Source organism: Anas platyrhynchos, chromosome 13 (genome assembly GCF_047663525.1).
Source record: "Anas platyrhynchos isolate ZD024472 breed Pekin duck chromosome 13, IASCAAS_PekinDuck_T2T, whole genome shotgun sequence".
Lineage (NCBI taxonomy): Eukaryota > Metazoa > Chordata > Aves > Anseriformes > Anatidae > Anas > Anas platyrhynchos.
In genome coordinates this window covers 1681388-1702086 of record NC_092599.1, presented here as the reverse complement: position 1 = coordinate 1702086, position 20699 = coordinate 1681388, and the positions used below count along the sequence as shown (strand labels likewise).

At 41.4% G+C, this 20699-nt stretch overlaps 1 long non-coding RNA gene across 6 annotated transcripts in view; it reads left to right on the top strand.

Moving 5' to 3' along the window:
• Positions 1-223: 223 nt before the first annotated feature.
• The window catches only part of LOC106017214 (uncharacterized), a 29383-nt gene continuing 8907 nt past the window's right edge, over positions 224-20699 (top strand). For 2 of the 6 annotated variants that reach the window (XR_011812554.1, XR_011812555.1), the window contains exons 1-4: positions 224-323; positions 9826-9947; positions 10765-13346; positions 13663-13766. This is a non-coding gene — a long non-coding RNA (uncharacterized lncRNA). Of the gene's footprint in view, positions 324-9825; positions 9994-10764; positions 13347-13662; positions 13767-14234; positions 17310-20699 lie in introns of those variants that run through there. The other 4 variants (XR_011812558.1, XR_011812556.1, XR_011812557.1 and 1 more) reach the window with 4 other exon arrangements.

Here is a 20699-nt window from a genome sequence, read left to right as displayed (position 1 = left end):
TCCTGCTGCTCTCCTGTGACAACATGATGTGGGACAGGGTGAAGGTCCCCGTCACGGCTGCTCTGCCCACTGATCCTATTGCCTGGCCGCAGAAGGAGGCCAGGTGGGCTCAATGTGGTTTGTTCCTGACAAAGCCATGTCAGCTGTTGCTCATCCCTTGTTTTTGCTGGAGGCTCGTTAGCTGATTTTTCCTAGCTGTTCCAAAAGCCGAGGCTGAGCTGGCTGATATATAATGTCCCACGGCCTGCTGCTTTTGCCCTGTCTCAGTGGGGGTGATGTTTGATTTTTCCTTGCATCTGGGGCTCCTGAGCAGGCTTCCAGAGGTAGCTGCTAAGGGCCCTGAGGCTGTATCATTGCTTACTGAAGTGCTAGGGATGGATTTTATCTGACCCAAGCTGAATGAAAGCATTTAGCTTAGTTACCCTCTGAATTTTCCTTTCTGTATTGTCCAATATTTAGTTGCTTTTGTTATCTATGCTAGCAGCTACGTGGTCATAGTTTGTTCTTTAGTGAAGGGGGAAAAAAAGAGGACTTAAACTTTTATTCTTTCTTGATAATCAGAGTTTTAATAATTTGATAAGCCTTGTTAGCTGGTAATTTGGACTGAAGATACAGATGTGTGAATTAATGCTGTAATGGTAAATATAAGGGAAAGACTAAGATCCTTCACCCAGCCATCGTCTTTCTGGCTGAGAAGGGCTGTGCTTCTGCCAAGAAAGCTCAGTGTCTTTTTATACATTTCACCTTCATTTTATACATTTCAGTACTTAATTTAGGGTAGTAGTTTGCTGAGTCTTCTTGAAATCCATCGTTATTATTTTATGATTCTTTTACTCTTTCTTGAATGTTGGAAATTGTGGGACCGAATGGGGACCGGTGGCTGGAATGAGGAAATTCAATCATAACAGCTCCTGGTGGCTTCAGTTTGTGTCAGGAGTGTGAACAAGAAAGTGTGTGCAAAGCAGCTGAAAAGTAAATCAGCAATGGCCAGCGCTGGCAATGATTGAAAATAAATGACATTCTGACTTGGGCTGCCATTTGGCTGCTTCCCTGGGAAGGTGATGCTTGATCTAATATAAGCTTTTAGCAGCTATTGTTTTTCAGATTAACTTTTAGTTTTAATGAAGTGGAATAAATGAGTTTGAATTAGTTATCATGCTAAAAAGAAGAAAGAACATGAAAGTAGTCAGTTAATTTGACAGGTCAGGCAAAATATTTCACAAATTAGCAGCGCGTTTAACTCTAATGAGATGTGATGACTTAAATTTCTCTGTGTAATGCTATCAGCAGGAATGGGATTGCACCAGACTGTGTTTGGCAGGATAACTTGGCTAAAACTGCAGTCTTAAGTTGTTCCAGAAGTGTAATGGGTTATAAAACCCAGGTGCAGAGATGCCTTTTTTTCTGAATTAAAAATGAATCAGATCAGTCTGGGAGATCTTAATACATCTGGGTTTGAAATGGCTTGAAGCTGAGTCTGAGCTTGGTGGGTGCAGCGTTCGATTCCTGTTCATTTGCGGTGATACCGCTCAGCAGCAGTAAGGGAATTCAGGTTGTGCTGTTAAGTGCTTCGTTAACTTCAGCAATTTTCAAGTGCAGCCACTGGGGGCTGTGTGCGGCTCCTGCATGAAGCCTTATTACTTAGCTGTACTTCTGCATTAACCGTGAAGAAGTTAGTCACTTAGCTCTATTCTTACGGCTTTTGCCAAGACAAAGCTTTGGTTTTCTGTATCATTTAAAATATTCATTTGTTCATTGTGTGTATACAAAACAGACTGTGGCAAGAAAAACACCTGCTCCCCACCTACCCCTGCAAAAACATTTTGAACACTGGTGGCTTGGAGCATTTTGGACCACAGAGCTGAGGAGCATCCCTGCTGCTGCTCCTGGAGCAGGCTGTGTGCAGGCTTCTCCCTGCCCTGTTATTCTGGGAAGTCCTCGGGGCTGATACCAAGAGATGGGACTGAGCCAAGGCTGGTGAGGGGCCTGCCCCCAGCCCTGCATTGGGTATGCCCCGCGCAGGGGGGTCCTCACTGCCCTGTTCCCTCTGGGGTGGGATGGAGCCCAGCAGAACTGGACCTGCTGTGCTGTGTGTTCATGCTGGGCTTCCTCACAGCCACCTGGTGGCTTCTGCTTCGGGAAGAGTGTCTTTCCTTTCGTGTGCTGTGTCCCAGCAGGTAAATGTAGACAGCCCGCTCTTTTTTTCCCAACAGAACCAATTCAAGGCACTTCTCCCTCAATAGATATCATGAAGAATTAAAGGAATTTTTGTTATTTTCAGAAAGCACTAAGCATTTGAAGTTGTTAGACAAAACACTTGAATCTGATTAAGGAACAATTCAGTGAAGAAAACCTTGATGCTTATTTTTAGTATTTGATTCCATACCATACAAATTCAAATGTAAATTGTGCTTTGGAGAAGAATGCCTGCGTGAAAAGCTGAGAGCGTGTGTTGTGTGCTGAATGTTTTACAAATGGATTATCTCAGGCCTGGATTTGTGGTTCCTGCCTGTGGGCAAAATTCCACCTCAGTGCTTGCACTGCTGTTAGTCATACAGCCGTATGTGTATTTCTCTGTTCTACATGTTGTTGATAGAATTGTGTGATTAAATAGGAAATATTTTTTTTTATTCAAGAGCTTGTGATCAGTATGTTTAGGTTTGAGTTTGGATGTAAAATCTGAGATAAGCCGTGAACGGTAGGCTAAGGACCGTTTCAGTCACACATTGCTGGCAGGACTGGAGTGCCAGAGATCTTGGCTTTTCTAAAGCCAAGGGATTGGTGGTGTCCTCAGCAGTCTCGAACAGTGGCCTGCAGATGAGGAAACAGAATGAGGGCTGCCTCTGCTGTTAGCCCCAGCAGTGCCCGAGTCCAGCAGCTCACAGCCAGGCCAATGCGGTACTGAGATTTTTTGCTTTAAAAAAGGCATTATATGGTAACTGTATTATTCTCTGCTTTGCTTAACTATGAACTGAAATTAGCTAGTTCTTCAGCTCCCTAAACACCTCAATGTATTTCACAAAACTTAAATCTCTGCAGTCAGTAAAACTGGATTCACTTCGCCAGCTCTGTAAGATTTACGTGGGGTGGCTCTGATGCTCTGATGAGATCTCTCATCCTTGTCTGGGCAGATTTAAGGCGCTCTCCTCCCTGTGCCAGGTGGACCTGGCTGTGCTGCCTGAAGAGGTTCCCCTCTCTCATGGGGAGAGGCAGCTGGGTGGGCGGTGGGGCAGCTTTCTGGTGGGCTGGGAGTGGCAGCGACTTCGGTTTCAGCTGCAGGGATGGCTCGGAGAGCTGGAGGCTCTTGCTTGTGTCTGTGGTTCTCAGGTGGCCACCTCCTGATGGCTGCTGCTGTGCCCAGGGGATGGTGTGAGCCAAAGCACCGTGGGTCCTGCAGGATGGGTCCAGGTGCATGCTGTGGTGGATGCTGGGGACTCAGGTGGAAACCAGCGTCAGCCTGAACTCAGCTTCCTGGCTCTCTGGTTTAACTGTCCCCATGAGTTCTGTGATTATTGTTATTTTATAAAGTGGAAGATACCTGTTCTTCTGAGAACTGCAGGAGCTGAAAAAACTTGAACAAACAAAACATTAAAAAAAAAATACACTGCCTTTGATGCTTCCAGATTTACGTGCCAAATCGCACTGGCAGCCTCACTGTGGAGGCTTTGTAAGGATTCTTAGAATTTTTCCTTTTTTAAACTAGCTTCACTTCTAGAGGCTTTCCTCCTTTTCTAAACCTAGTTTGTACTTTCCTGCACAGCTACAAGAACTTTCTTGCATGTGAAGGCTGTCATCTGAGGACTGAACTCAATGCCCTGTGAGCTGCAAGCACGTTCTTCCCTGGCTCAAAGCAAAGCTGTGTTCCTCCGGCAGAATCATGCAGCTGATCTGTGGCAACACCACTTTCAGGGAGGTGTTATCTCTATTTTGCACTGCAGAGTAGCTGGAAGCATCAGACCTGTAGCACACACGCATGTGGCTGCAGTGAGCTTAATGAGTGTGAAGCTGGGGAAAAGCCTTTCTGAGCTTGTGGCTTGCAAACTCTGCGACCCCTTCCCATGTTTGCCATCAAATGAAGGGGTTCTGTCCTCTAAGAGATTTTCCTAATCAGAAATACAGGGTTAGGCAGAGGGATTGAGGGAAGTGTTAGACCCTGTGGTGTTATGGTAGAGAGCAGCTTTCTGCTTCAGGGTGGAGTGCCTGGTCCCAGTGAGAGCCAGAGATTTAACCCGAAATGGCCACTGCTGGGGGCTGCGAGCCTGGAGCGCTGCATCCCTCCCCTCTGCAGGGACCAGACCTTGTGAAGCTTCTGCTCTCCACAGTCTTGAAGTATTTGAGTATTAGGCTATAAAATCAGTTTATTTCTCTTAATTGATATTTAACAAAGCCACGCATCCCTGTATTGCCCTGACTATGAGTGTTTGTCCTTATTTTAATGTCCTTGTTACGCCTCAACTGTGTAGATGTATAAGTTTTTTTTTTTCTTCTGCTTCCAGGAACTTTAAATCCTGGTGTTTGGCTATCTCTTTCTTCAGCATTGCTGTTGTACTCTGGTAATATTTCTAAAGGATGTGTTCTACATCCAGAAAATAAATTCAGTGGTGGAGGGCACTCATGTGAAGCAGCCCTGCATCTTAGGTGTCAAAGGTAGATAAAATATGTATCAGCTACCGACAAGCATTAGATTTTGTCACTGTGTTAATGCTGGTTACATATCACTCAGATAGGAGAAACATTTGCTTCTTGATTTATGTTCACTGACAATGAAATGTCCAGAATGATTAATTACAGCCCTAAATGATAGTGCCCTTACTCATACTTCCCTGGCCTGAATGATTGAAATTAATAAATATATTTGTATTGCCATGGAATTTGCCATTAGCTGTTAAAATATTTGCACAATTGACATGCTGTGAAGGGATTTAGTTAAGACTTATTTTTATGATCAGTAACTTGCTACTTTTTCATAGGAGTTTATTTCAGGGAAAGAAGTAGGGGATTCTGAAACTGATTATGAGGTTAAGGATAACAATTTTTCTGATAATACTTTCATCTTATTATGACATCTTTGGGAATTTGTGAGTCCTTAGACCGTCAATTTCTGCAAGCATTTTCAAAGGCTTTTGCCTTTGTATTTTTTTCATAATTAAGTCTATAAATTACTTTGAGAATCTGTACTTTCAAAAGATCAGCCCCAGGCACATACCTGGACTAAATCATGTAGCACTGTCCTGTCAAGAGGAGATCACAGATACCAGAGCGTTCAGAAATATCTTTGTTGCTTGCAGACATGAGGCACTTACAATTACTCATCATTTGGATAACTTTTTATTAATTTGTTCTGATAAACCTTTGTGTGTGGGGAACAAAACAAAGAAAGCAATGACCCTTAGTCATATTTGGCTTATTTGCTCAGTGGAAATGCCATATTTTCTGTTTAGACTGGAACAACCATCTTTTAACTCTGAACCTTGTTTGCCCTGAGCCTGTGCTCCTTGTTTAGACTTCTCGTTCAGTTTTCCTTTAAATGTTTTGCTCAAATGTAATGCTTTATTTTTTATTTTTTTATTCGAACTAAAACACTTTTGTAAAGTTTCTGGCTAGCTTCAGTTTTGACTTTAACTTCTCTGTGCCTCAGTACCCCGTGTGTAAACTGGAGATAATGCTGCTGCCTTACCTTGTCAGTTTAATTAATGTTGTGGAGCACTCAGATAGTGACAAACAGCAGAGAAAAGCCCAAAGGAAATGAAAAATTCTTTATTCAGAATAGTGTTTGGACAGTATGCAGGAGATAAGGCCTCAGACATGCTGAAAAATGAGGCGAACGCAAAATATTAAATACATGCTCATTAAGTAAAAGGGATCCATCCTATGTGCAGGAAGGCAGGAGCACATGGGAAAATGCTGATGATGCAATTAAAGATGTAAATAAACAAGATGCATGAGGTGAGATCGGAAGAAATTTCTGCATTTCTGGAATGCTTGGGTAACTTTCTGTAAACAGTAAATGTATTACAATGACCTTAAAACAAAAGCACTTATTAAAAATATTGACCATTTCAGCTGCAATTAGAAAAATATTTCTGTCAAGATCAATGTAACTTATTACATGTACTTCTGAGTAATTTCTGATAATGAAATATAGTATGGGACTATATATCCTATGAAGGAAAATACTTTTTCCTGGATTTCATTTGTAAGGGAAAAAAAGTAGCCATGCATTATAGGTGGGGGTGATTTTATTAATACAAGAAGCTTCCCCTGACATGCCTGGAAAGGTACAAGCTTCAAGATGAATTAGTTTTGCCACGCATACAATTTTGTCAGTGACATCAGGGAAATGATATTCAGTGCTCTGGGGCTTCCAGAAGGATTTCAGAAGTCAGAAGGAGAAGGAATGAGTGGCTGCCACATATATTAATTCATTACTTTTATTGTCTGCTAGAGCATCTACAAGCAGATAAAAAGTTCCTTTAGATCTTACTGTAAGAAACCTCGTATTATTGGTTTGCTAGCTGAGACTGGGAGGAAACCTGAAGTGAAGGTCCTTTAAGAAAATGTAGCTAGTGCATGTTTGGCTCTTTTGTGTGTTAGAGGAAATACCAAACAAATGTTAAATATTTACTACCACTCCTCCCCAGCACTCTGCTAGGTCAGGTTTCAGTAACTTTCTCTGCACAGAAATTTTGCAGCCATCTACTCACTTGCTTGGCTGTTAACCCCAACCAACTGCGTGGTTCATGAGAGCAGGGAGTTTAGGGGGTGATTTTCTAATCAATTCAGTTTATTGTTTAGGAAGCTCCTGGCTTGCAGTCAAGCTAATAATTACCACCTGTACCTTGTCTGAAGCACTGATATGCTTTGTATGTGCATGTGAGCCTTCTATTTCTTCAGAGTGGTCCTTTCTGGGTGGCTTCCAGGCACGCTTGCCCAGTGTGATTGTTTATTCTGAGTGCAGGCTGCTTTGACATCGTGTTATGTTGCACCACGTACAATCTGACATCCCCTATGATCTCAGAGGATCAGAGGACGGGGGGTCCTGTGGCAATAAAATAAATGCTTTTTTTTTTTTTATTTTTTGACAGTAGCAAATGCCTGTGAACCTTCCATCATTCTTGCTGGCTCTTTCCCATTTGCATCAAGGAACATGAAAAGTGATAAATGCTAAGAGCAAGAACCCCGTGATAGGAATGTGGTATTGCTGTCACTGAGAAAGAAAACTTTGCGTTTAGAGAATAGATCTGAAATGTTAACCAGAAAGCCCATATAAATCTATACCTGTTTAAGATGCGTGATTGTAAAGTCATTGTCACAGATGGCAAAGAAAATAATTTAAGTACTGTATATATGCATAGGAGTGTGTTCATTTACATGGCTTTCTGCAGTAATAGATTCTTACAGCGCTTCTAGTTTCACTGGCTTTCTGTATTTGCAATCAGATCAAAATAAATTAATATAGCAGCCTCTGAATTGCCTTAAAGGGGAGATTTATGGCCCTTATTGAAATGATGAGAAAATCATTTAGGAGGGACTAACAAATAGTTGATTGTGGTGCCAAACGTCTCTGGCAAATAGCAAGTGCTTCTGATGTTTATTGAATGAATTTTCTTCATCTCTTTAGATCTTGTGATCAGCCAGATCTGCTGTTTCAATGGGATTTGTGAATGGGACGAAGTCTAAGCCAGCAGACGTGTTTTCCTTTGATGCCTAGGAAATGCTGAATCTTTCCGTTATTATGCAGATATTCATCCTTTTGTATATAATTGTAGGGGAGAGAACTGGTTTCCAGGATTGCTGTAGTGGCTTCCTGCAGCCAGATGCTGAGGCCGTGCTGCAGATGTATGAGGATGCTGGTGAAAAGGTGCGAGGTGAGCTCCTGAGCATGCCTCTCCCTTGGGATGTGCCTGGACAAATTGCTTAATTGGTTCTCAATGAATTTGCTGTGTGCTATTACCATCCTTTCACAGACAGTCTTACAGGGGCGTTGATCAGCTGTCTGTAAGTTGTCAGCACACCAGGGCTCTTGGCTCAGCAGCTCTGTAAATACGGAGTATTGTTAGGCGAGATCTAACATGTGCTGCTTTCAGACTCACTGCATTAACTGTGCATCTCATCAGAGCTGCCTGGCTCTGAGTGCATTAACTCTCATCCCTTTCCTGAATCAGACCACGAATAAGTGCACTGCCAGTTTTGGTGGCCCTTCCGAGAGGCCATCGTGATGGTGACTTGTTTGAGCAAGGGTTTGTGCCAGGACTCCTGTGCCCTGTCTGCTTTTACTTGTTGGCTTGCCAGAGGCTCCCAAAGATTGCCAGGAAAAAATAAAAATAGAGAAGGAAATGAAGTGGCTGCATGCTCCAGAGAAGCACAGGACCAGTGGAGAGGATGCAGTTTGTGTAGCTCCCTGGAGATCGGAATAAATTGCTTTTCATGGCTACAGTAGAAAATTGTATTGAAAGAGGACTGGAAGAATGCATTTGGCTTAATTCCTGCCCAACAGAGTACTGTGAATTGCAAGCTAGGAAAGGAATTCAAGCTATTCTTGTAGATATTGCTTTTTGACTTTGTGTTCTCCAGCAAAGCATCACCTGCTGCTCTGCATCTACGGCACTGGACTTGGAGCAGCCAGGGCTTGCCCCCAGCTGTGTCCCAGCCTGCCCCTGTGGTCAGAGCACTTCAGGTGAAATCTAGCAAGCCGCGTGCTTGTGTCTTCATCTTTCTGTATTCTTTTCTTTAGGCTCCGTGAAATGGATGCTGTTATCTTTTGTCTTTGTACTTTTATGTTGTAAACTCTTCAAAATAGATTATTTTCCTTAGAGTATGGATGCACGGTCACCCGTTAAGTCTCCAACAGTGGGTTTTTGATTTCAGTTGTGGTCTCTTGGTGCCACTGTAATCCAGGTGCTGATACCAGTGGCTGTGGCTGTGCCTCCTGCTGCACCTCGAAAGCCCATCACACATCCTGCACACCTCATGTGCAGTGAGGCTCTGCCTGGTGCAGGAGCCCTCACCCCAGGACTCTTGTGGCTGTGGGGAGCTTGATGAGAAATTAATTCCTGGAGAGGCTGTGGCAAACTGACTCTTCCATACAGTCAGTTTGCCTGGCATATGTTTAGGCTTTCTGCCATGCTGTAAAATGCCATGTTTGTAGCGTACAGAGGGTTTCTTGCTTGCTTGTGAACCTGTTGTGATCTGGAACGGGGAGTTTAGAGGAAAGATATTGTTGTCAGCTGCTGCTCTGCTCCATGTCTGGGAGCTGTTGGTGAAGTAAGCCATGGATTCTGACTTTCACCAGGGTTTGAAAGCATAGGGGATGCATTTTCTAGTAATTGCTGTTTTGGGGTTGATTTTCAAGAGTTTGACAAGCAGCTCAGCACCCCAAGTTTTACAGTTCGCTGCTGTTTTGTACAGACAGCTTCCCCTTCTCTCCCAGTGTTTATATTGACCCTTTCATTGATTTATTGTGATCATTCTTCAAATTCCTTGGGAAAGAACCAACTACCTCTTGGCATTGAACATAGAAACCTTTTCGTTATAGATAAGCTTCAGAATGGCAAATCCTGTAGGAGTTGGAAAATAACTAGTTACATCTCCTATAAGAGGTTTTGTTCAAAATTAGTTGAAAAGAGGAAGAAATGATTCTAGAGGTGTCATGATGGAGTTTACTCTGACTTTTTAATTCTTCTCTGTCCCTGCTGTGTCAGTGAAACTGTACTTGCCATCTTTATGACTATCCTAGCTTGTTTGAGACACATGCCTATAAAATTCTTGGTGTGTTGTATAAGGAACATAACTCATGTTCTGAAAGTTTTTTTTTTTATTCCCTAGTTCTTTTGTTACGGACTGGCATTACCTGTGGCTGTCTGCGTGTGCATGTGCCTCGAGAGGGAGATGTGAATCCAGAGCCAGGCTCTAAGGGTGGAACTGCATCAAGGACATAACCGAGACCCGTGAGTACCTCGTGTCAAAGAGGGCGAGTGGTTATGTTGCATGAAAGTAAGACCAAGAGTACATTTGTACGACTTAGTTTTTAATGTGCTAGGGGGTTGACATATCATAGAATCATAGAATCATAGAATATCCTGAGTTGGAAGGGACCCTTAAGGATCATCAAGTCCAACTCTTGACACCGCACAGGTCTACCCAAGTTCAGACCATGTGACTAAGTGCACAGTCCAATCTCTTCTTAAATTCAGTCAGGCTCGGTGCAGTGACCACTTCCCTGGGGAGCCTGTTCCAGTGTGCAACCACTCTCTCTGTGAAGAACCCCTTCCTGATGTCCAGCCTAAACTTCCCCTGCCTCAGCTTAACCCCATTCCCATAGGAAATACCCATAGTTACCATGGGTAACTAAATGCTATTATGAGTTCTGTTAGTCTATAATTACAAAATATGGTTCAGTGCTACTCACGTTGCTTCAAATTGGCTGTGCTACAGGATATGTAAGGCTCCTGCCTACTGAGACAACACCGAGCCCTTTAAATTGTACTTTTAAACAAATTTTCTCATTGTTATTCACCAATACTCACAGTTACCCTATGCAAATTCATGAATGGTTATGAATTCTCCTGGCTCAGTTTGATATTCATTGTTAGATTAGCACCTGCTCTTCTTTCTTCAGGGAAATCATAGAAATTGCATCTCTCACGATTGATAACAAATATTCTTTTCTGAAAAAAAAAAACACATTAAGATACAAAAGATCCCTTTTATACCTAGTCAACGGGTGCCCCACATAATTTCTGGAATCTTTTTTTTTTTCTTCAGGAATTTATTCTACAAGGAAGTTCTGATAGCTGAAATTCTCAACCCTTTGCATGGCAAAAGAGGCCTAAACACCTCCTCAGGATGCTGGTGGAACAGACAGCAGTGAAGTGTGTGTGTTTGGTGCTCGTGTGCTGTAGGAGCCCAGGAAACAGGGTGGCTGTGCCTCCACAAATGTTTTCTTGTCTTGTTTATACGGTGAGGATCTACAAATAGCAATGCTTCAGCAGAGGTAAAATAGGCAAATAATTTATACAAAATCTTCAGCTATCTCACCTCTCCTGCCTGCGATGGTGCGTGTTCACTTTGGATGTGATACTGTCCAGGCAGTGACAATGATTCTTGGGCTGTAGCTTGGAGACCATTTGAGAGCTTTAAACCTGTGGAGTTTTGCTGCACTCCTGGATCCCTCCTGTGCCTCAGTTTCCCTGCCTGTAAAACAAACTTCTCCATCCATGTGCAGAGAGGATCCTCCGAAGCCACTTTGAGCTTGCAAATATCAAAGATTGAATCCTAAACAAAATCAGATGCCCTCCTGCCCTGTGAGAAGTAGTTCTGCTCCTTGTAGGGGAACTCTAGCAGAAGCCAGAAGAGCTTTGTGCTCAGAGTGCCCAAAGTGACAGAGGTCATCGCTTTCTGAGTCCACATCCTCTTTACAGCCAAAACCCAGCTTTGGTATCTGAGCAGAAGGCCCTTAGGGTTTTAGTCTGCGTTGGAGAGTGTGAGTTGGTGTGCTTTTCTCATTTCTTTCCAAGTTTAACTCCCTTGCAGTTAAAACAATGTACATGTATAATTAAAATAACCTCCTGTCTTCATTAATTATCTATGCTTTACATTGTTGCTGGGGAAGAAATCAAAGGGACCTGGCTGTGAGTTCACTTGAAGTAAATTTTGGCATGAGAAAACATGTCAGTCATGGAACAAACATTTCCTGATCTAATTGTGCACCAAAACATGCAGGGAGAGGAATTTCCCCCATGAATGATGCACGTTCCCCTCCAGGTGACAGCAGGGCAGAAATGGGGAGACCTCACTCCTGCAGGCACTTACTGGCTGAACATCGAGGTTTGCGTGCACTTCTACAAGAGCGGGATCATCCAATAGGACACCACGCACTTAAAACAGACTTTTGGGAGGATTTAAACACCTGCAGGGCTTTCGTGTTTGCAGCATCACTGTCATCTTTGGCTGTTTCTGATGAGCAGGATAAATGCTGCTTATGTATTTCAAGGAGGAAAATGTGCTTATCCCACTTCAAAGGGACTCCTGGCTGTGGATGCCGAGTGGATGGGCACGTCCCCTGGGACCTGCCGTGAGGATGCCAGCCTCCAAGGGAGTGCGTGGTGCCTCCCACTGCCCAAATGCACAGAGCAGTCCTGAGAGCATAATTTGATTTATGTTTTGTTTTGGCCACAGGTCTGTTCAAAATATGTTCTCTCATGTGTCATAGGTTCATGGTAACTGAAGGCTGAATTTACTTATAAAAACACTTCTCAGCATCCTAGTTGAGTAAAACAAGGACTTTGTGGCACTGTCAGCAGTAGGTAGAAACTGCTGTCTGCTTCTGTCCATGAAAGTTTCAGTGCTAGACTGTTATTGGACTCCTCCTGGGTAGAAAAATGCATATCTTAAATAGGTGTGAAATCCATTATGGAAGAAAACCATCGGTGTTTGAGTGATTATTACTTTTTTGTGGGTTGATGGAGGTTCTCTAGAAGTCATTTATGAGCACTAACATCTGCCGACTGTTATAGCACATCTGCAGGAGACAAATGTAAATAACTCGTGTTTTGGTACTTGACAAAATTCAGCAGCACATTTCTGGTCGTAATTGGTCTGTATTGTTTGCCCCAGAAAGCAGTATTAAGACTGTTGCGTACTAAAATATCTAGCTGGATTGTATGATGCAAATAACATCGAAACTTTATTTACAGCTAACTAAGCTTTGTTTTATTTGCATTCACATTAATTCCTGTTAGAGTCCAGGTTTTACATCTTTGAGAAGTTACAAATTCTGCTCTCTGCCAATCTCACTTTTTGTGGAAAACCATCAGAGCTGATCTCTTCTGCCTTACCTCTCACTGCGAGGTCCTCCTCTCCGGCTGGTCTGCCCCTGAGCCATCCCAAGTGATGCTCACAGCACTGCTGCTGCCACTTCTTCATCTGCCTTACCCCAGGAGCAAACCCTTCTGCATCAGATTGGCACCCAGCTTGCTCTCCCGTGTGCATCCTCAGGCATGCCTCCGGAATGTAGAAATTTTCTTTAAAATGTAGCTATTTTTCAGGGGTTTAAAACCTCACAATGGGTGTCCTTATTTATGGGCTGAAATATCCCTTTTCACTTCCCATCCAATGCTGCTTTATTTCACTTGTCACCTCAGTCACCATGTGGTGCAATTCATGGTTGCTTTTGTGAGCAAACAGTGATCATGCAATTGAAGCGCTGGACTCTATTTGCTTTTGACACTTATATTTAATCCCCTTTAAATTCCCTCCTGTCACAGGCAGAGAAAATCTGTCTTCTCTGGGGCTCTTTACCAGGTGAAGAGCAGGGACAGTAGATGTTTGCTCCTCAGAAGCATTCTGTGAGTCCATCTTTCTGAAGTGCTTGGGTGTTAGCGTGCTGTGGCTGTGATGACTGATAGAGAAACATACATTTGGTCTATGCTTGAACGTTATCCCAGTATAACGCACTGGCACAAGAAATAATTGTGTGCTTGAGATGACAAATATAATGTAGGGGTAACAAATGGGGCTCGAACCTTTCGTAAGAATAAACATACCAGCAAATTAACTGTGTATGCAAACTAAAGGGGATTTAACAAAATGTTCTAATGCATCTTCTAAGTGTGACAACCTATCACATTAAAAAGCTTATGTCTTTGTTTTGTGTTTCCTCAGCCGAAAGCTTAGCACAGTCCCATCCGTGACTGGTTTCCAGCTTGCTATCACAGCATAAGCAACAACAACATCAGTGGTGAGATTCTTCAAGCTGAATAATAGAGGTATTTGTGGGCACAAAATAAGATGACTATATTTAATGGGCTAGAAACTGTGTACTGTGAATTTATTTCTAGAGCTATTTTAGTTATAGAGATACAACAACATTAAACTTCTCTCTATATTCCCTTGCTAATCTCAAGTAGCAATAAGTATGGTAATTAGCTTTCACAAAAATTAGGCATTCAAAGGGAGCTTAATTGCATAACGTCAAGTGGATACAGGAGCTGATAACTTGCTCCCAAGGGCCGGGGCAGGGCCAATATTTGGGCAGCACTGTGTGGCCAGCAGCCTGCTGCCAAAGGGGCGCCGCCACCAGGGTGATGGTGTTTGGGTAGAGCCAGTGCAGAGAGGCTTAGGCAGTGCAGAGGATAAACAATAAAGCAGAGTTATTCCCTGTCGGGGATTTGGAGTCATAGCTCATTAAATTCCCTGGCATAATACAAGTTATTCTTTTATTGTGTGAGGCACAGGTACTGCTTTGTTTTGGGCTGATTGATGCGGCGCACGTAGCTTTTCCCAAGGTGCCTAATTGAAAGTACCTCGTCAAAGCTGCAAGGTGTGCTGACACTACCTTTGAAGTTATCATGTAACGTCAGAGCCTCCTGAGTTATTCTACTTTATTTTTGCTTCATATTCTGAATGATTATCATTAAATAGATTGATGTTTTCCTGGGAAGATTAATGCATGTAGTTGCATGAGATTTAATTTTAGGTTTTAAATGCAGTTATTGTGTTCTGGCTTTAATGGCAACCAACCAGATAGCTGACTCCTTCCCAAACTGTGCTTATCGTCCCTGGAGAGGTTTAATGTGGATATCTATATTTTACTGTAAGACATAAAACTGAAGAAGGCCACAGCATTGCTATAATGACTCCATGGGATGTGACTGACTTCTACTGGCTCTGCAGCTTATTTCTCATTATGCAGAGAGCACATATAACCCTCCTTGTGGCCTGGGAAACTCATTGCTCTAAGCTTAACGTGGACCCATCTACCCCATGTTGGCAGAGTTTGGCTGCACACCGTGGCTCTGAGATAGCAAGGCAATTTAGTTTTCCTGTTACAGAAGCTGACTTTAACTCTCACATCATCTGCAAAGAACACCTCAGAACCTGAAGTTCCCTGGGATCCCCTACTTGGATGATGTTTTAATGTTTAAGTTGGAGATGAACAGTGAATTTATTAGACATGAAGCCCCTAAGTCTTGGTAGTTTTTTGGTAGTTTTGTGTAACTTCAAGTGAAAATAAAATGGGTTTATGCAGTAATTATTGGAGCAAATTATCACCTGAGGTAATAGTGGGCCATTTAAAAAGAAAAGACCAAGGATCTATGTGCAAAAGGAAGATAACTTACTTGGCTTGAGATTTTTATAACTTATTCAAGTCCCAACTTCCTGTATTCTTAGGGAGTGGTATGTGAAGGATCTTTTGTGCCCTAGGAATGAATTCTCCTTGAGCTGAATCGCTATCTGGATCTGCTTCTCTGTGAACTTTAGAGATAGGCACAGTATCACTGAAAGGGATTTTTTTTTTATTTGCTATAACAATTCGATATCCTAATCAGAAGTTCAAGAATCTTGTGGTTAACAATTTACATTCAAATAGACTCAGTTTACATCATTTTATACTGTCTGGCTCCCAAGTAAACAATAGCTCTGTGTCATCTAGATTTTTGATATTTAATGACTGGTCAATTTCCAGCTTAGGGGAAGTTCTAGATACAGACCAGCAATGTGATCTGCAAGCTATTCTGCTCAGAGAACACTTGAGTAAGACCAAAATTGGTCGCACACTTTCATCAGGTTTTCACAAGGTTCATGCTGTGGTTATTAGTTTCCATTCTCCACTCATGGCATGAATGATGTTCATGCCTTCCTTTTATTGTATAAAACAGTTTAGCATTCTTGCTTCTCTCCACCATTACCTATGTTTTGAAATCACACTGTATCTCCAGTGTTGTTATGATCACAACTGGGTGTTTGGATTGTCCCGCTCCTGTGGCAATTCCACCTTTGAACTGTGGCACCGTAGCCTGTTTCCAGTTAAACGTAAGGGACTTCTCTTTCAAGTCACCTTGGCAGGTTGATTATGATTCTCCTTGTCTCTCAGATGCCAACCTGTCCCCCCTCCCCAACCCCATACCTTTCCCTAATCCCTACCAACAGAGTTTAGATGGAGAAGAGTTTACAGAAAACCAATATTGGTAGACTTATTGTTGACAATTTTTTCTTTTTAGATGTGTTATTTAATGTTAAAAGCTACCATAAGTTAGATCTAAAATAAAGAAGAAACAACAGTTAAACCCACAAGCAGACTAATCCAGCATTCCTAAGAAATGCTGCTTCAGTTATAAGATTTCTACGCTTAGAGGCAGGTAGACACAGGGTCTGTGTGGCTTCACAAAAAAGCATGCACATGTATATATTCACACACATACATACACATATATATGTGTGCTTTTGTTTTGAAGCTAATTTCTGATTATTTCAGGATGTTACTAATTCTGTCATATTGTTAAGTGATTAATTAACTGACAAAAGTGTCTATTCTATCTTCAACTTTTAGTAATTCTTAAATGCTTGGATGGAGCTGATTCAAACCCTTTTATCAAGGCTTTTCTTCAGAGTTGTTGAGAGACAAATACAAATATTTCTGAACCAGCAGCTATGTTATAAATTGTTATAGTTTTATATGCAAAAAAGCAGTAACAGTAACCATCTACTGAAGATGCAAATATAAAATCCAGTATTATTTTTGTATTCTGGATTTATATTGTACATAATATATAATTTAAAGCTTAAATTGTTGTTTAAGCTGCAGAGCACACATACAAGGTACTTAACACCTGGTTGCTTCCTTTGAGATCAATTGAAATAATAAAATGGAACAAATAATTGTGTTTTGGGTCAAGACAGTGGTAGAATGAAGTTGACTATTGCTCAAGGATATAGCAACTTCAGCATCAATAATACATAGCATGCAGCTATACGAATAAATCTCTTTTGGTATTCAATTCAGTGGTTCCTCATCCTTAGAAGATTAGTTTTGTAAATGCGTTTTGCAGTGGTGTGTAAATTATTACCTTTGGAGAAGTGTGGTACGCTTACCGGAGAACTACTTGGAAGGTTCAACAGTGTGTTTTGTCAGTAATGTATGAGAATCACTGATCTTGGATAAACGCAGCAGAGCCAGTTATCATGACTGACATACTGTAGGTAAAATGAATGCAAATTGCAAAAGAGTCCATTACTCTAATAAAACCGATTTGGGGGTCCTGTTGAACTGTGCGATAACTGGACAAAGTTACACATTTCTCCTTCTGGCTTATGCTTATCTGAACAATAAAAAGGTGCAGGGCGTGATAAAATACAACGTTTTATTTATGTATTTATCTGATGTAAGCTGCTAAAACAAAAACACTTTCTTAGTGTTTTATTAAAGGATTCAAAACATGTTTTCTGGGATTTTTGTCTGAAAAGATCTTTTAATGAATCACTTCTGAAAATACAATCAATCTTTTCTGAAACATCAGTATATAGTGGTCATATAATACTGTGTGGGGGCAGGAACTGTAATCTCTCCCAGGCACAAATAAATCACAATCAATACTCTTAATGAAACTGAGTTCTGCTTGGCAATGTCTCCTGCGATAGGGGTGGCAATTACTCTTACTGCTTAATATCAGTATTTTTTTGGTGACTGTGATGGTCTGATGGTGAACAAAGCAAGGCTGTAGTGAGAGCTAACTGGCAGAAAGGCTCGTGTCACTTGGTACAATCGTGGGAATGGCTGCATTAGGTCAGACCACTGTTATACACTGTAGGAGCCAGCAGAGGAAGCATGGGGAGCAGGTGAAAAAAAATCACTCGGTAATGCTGTTAAACAGCAAAGAAATCACCCTCCCTGCAGACTTTGCCTATCTGTAGTGACTGAAGCAGTGTCTGACACTGACAGTGTTTGACAAACAATTGTTCTGATAGGATTTGCCATCATCAAAGTGAGGGCATTGCTGTATATTGCTTTTGATTAAATTCTCTGCCAGCTGCCTCGTGTGGGAGGCTGGTGACCTCCAGCCCCGTGGTGTCCCAGTACCTGGGGCTCCCAGAGCTGCCGGGGTCTGGTTCTTAAAAACCCTTCTGGTGCTTGCAGGCTCCCTCTCTCTGGGACAGCCCATCAGCTGGGGTGGCTGAGACTCCAGCTGTGCTTTGCAAATGTGGAAATAACATTATATTCTAAACTGGTTTTAAAACTGGGATTTTTTTTTCCCCCCTTTAAAACGTTGCAGTTTTTTTCCTCAGCTCAGCAACGCTTGCAAGATACAGCAAAACCAAGTTAGAGAGATTTTATTGGCAGTGCTGCAGTGATGAACAGACTTTCATGGGGGTGTAGAAGAAAAGAGTTAAGCTTGTCACTAGTTGCCTTGAAATGCTGTGTACAGTGATAACATAGTCTTGCAGTGTAGTGGCTGCCTTCATTATTCCTTCCTTCAGTCTTTCAAAGCCTCAGTCTTTTGTCAGTTGTGACTCCAGTACTTTCTCCATTCTAACCACTTAACGTTGTAAGCCCCCTCAGTGCTCTTCTGTCCCAAAATTCAGGATGCACCTATACTCATGCTGCTTATCTAGGAGAGCGTAACTCCTATGTATTAGCTAACCTTTCTACTGCTAAGATATCTTTTATTTTTATATTTTTTTTTGTAAGGTCATAGAGCATTCATAGCATCATAGTGTGATATATATTGAAGTTTTTCCGCAATAAAGCTTGCAAGGCTGAATCATGACAACTTCTGTGTGGAGCAGTGCCTCTTCTAAACTCTACTTGTGTAATTAAATAAGTGCCGCGGAAATAATCAGATGCTATATGCACAGGTCTCAAAGGACAGAGCTAGGACTGACAATCTTAAAAATAATTGCTTACCAGAAATGTTTTCAAACTCTAGTAAGCTAGAGAGGATGTTTTCTCAGTCTCAAAAATCTTTATAGAATTACTTGGACTAGAATACTAACATGATTTTAACAGTGATTTTTAATGAGAAATTACTGGCCTTATTATGGATACAAAATTAAGGATGTGGTAAAAATGTCTGTAGCTTTTAGTAACTCATGAAGAATTTCTTTCTACAAACAGAGAATGCCTAATTGATGAATCTAGCTCAGCTTATAGAGTAAGTGGAGGCATTAAGATACGACAGTGCGAACCTATTTCTATATGCAGATCTCCAGCAGAAATTGTAAGGCCACAATTAACATTATGCTAATTTCTAGTTTTAGAAATATATTTTACAAAATCCATTAAAAATGCATGCTGAAACGCCAAGCATCTTTATGATGTTGTATTCAAATGTACAAAGGTATGTATTCTTAAAGAACTGAAGGGCTGGCCAGGGTAGATTTAAAGCACATTAAAATAGTTTGGAAGTAGTATTGCAAAGCACAACAATCTGATTTATGAGTAGGAGGAAATTAAAGTGATATGCCATACCTAATTATTTTTGTTTTTGACTTAGAAATATCATAACTGTCATAAAACAAAATTGTCTTTTGATTGTAGTAATATGCATTGAAATAACATGTAGGAAAGTTAATCTTCTGAATCTTATGAAAAAGCTTATTTCATAAGTTTTTATTTTGTACTGTGGATGCATTTCTTCTATAAGTTCTCTTCTATCTGAAATACTTAATTTTCGGAGTGAAATGAAACTGTGGATCTCACGATGGCCTGACGAGGTGTTCCTCCGTATGAGGAGCAGGGAGGCAGGCACTCACGGAGCTCTGTGCTGTGCCTGTAGCCTGAGCACAAGCTCACGGCAAACATCTGTCCCTGGGGACTCCCTGATGTTCTGCGATCTTCCCATCAGGAGAACAAGCCGTGGAAAAGATGAGGTAGTCTCACGTGGCAGAGGCTGGTCCTTAAACAGATTTTGCCGTAGGTTTCCTCCATAGCCTTGAGCACATCACTATAGCCTGGTGTGCTGGGGATCTGCCCAAGGGGAAAGTCCAGTAGCCCCTTGTTTTTGCTCTTTTGAGGACAAGACGAGAACATCCCAGGAGAAGTGGAGCAGTAGATGTAAAAACCTATATGAGATATTGTAGAAACCAAGCTGATTCCCTCAGCAACACTCACTGCGGCCTGACACCCGGCCTCACGGCAAAAGGGAAATTTTAAATATTCCATTTTGCGCATCATTGGCCATCTCAAAATTGACTGACTTATATTCAACATGAAAACTGGATTTCCAAGTACCTTTAGGAGTGTTGCAAGAAAGCGTCTGGCCTAACAAGAAAATTATTCTGTGGTATCACTGCATAATGTAGCTAATGAATTAAATCTAACAACCTAAGGTTAAATCTTTTTGAGATGTATAAAAATTCACATGAAAATTAGTTTTTGTATTAAAAGTATCATAACTCGTTTTTCTTCAGCCAGAACATACATTACATCAGTGCATTGCTGTATGTACAGTTGTAAGGTGACTGTATTACGCCACACATTTAATCTAAATACCAAAACAATTAATTATTTTCACATTTGTCATAAACCTTGCGTTTTATTTTTACAGTGCATCCATGTCAGGAGTCATATGAACAATGATGGCCAATGCACAATAAGTTTAATTTCAGAAGAATTTATAGCTTTGTTTTAATGACTCATTAAAATACCATTTTGTTTATGGCTTGTCTTCACTTAAGGCAATGTTTGAGAAGTGTTATGTTTTATAAAAATGAAATATTATAACTGAAAAATACTGTTTCAATCTATGAATTCTCTGTGGAGAAGGTACGGTGATTGCCAACAGCTCGGTGACTAACCAATGTTTAAATGCACACTGGCATTTTTCAACAAATATTTCCTGAAGTGTTTTTTATACACAGAACTTGAATCTTCAAGTGGGACAGTGGGATTAAGATGATAGGCAGTGGTAGTTCAGAATGAT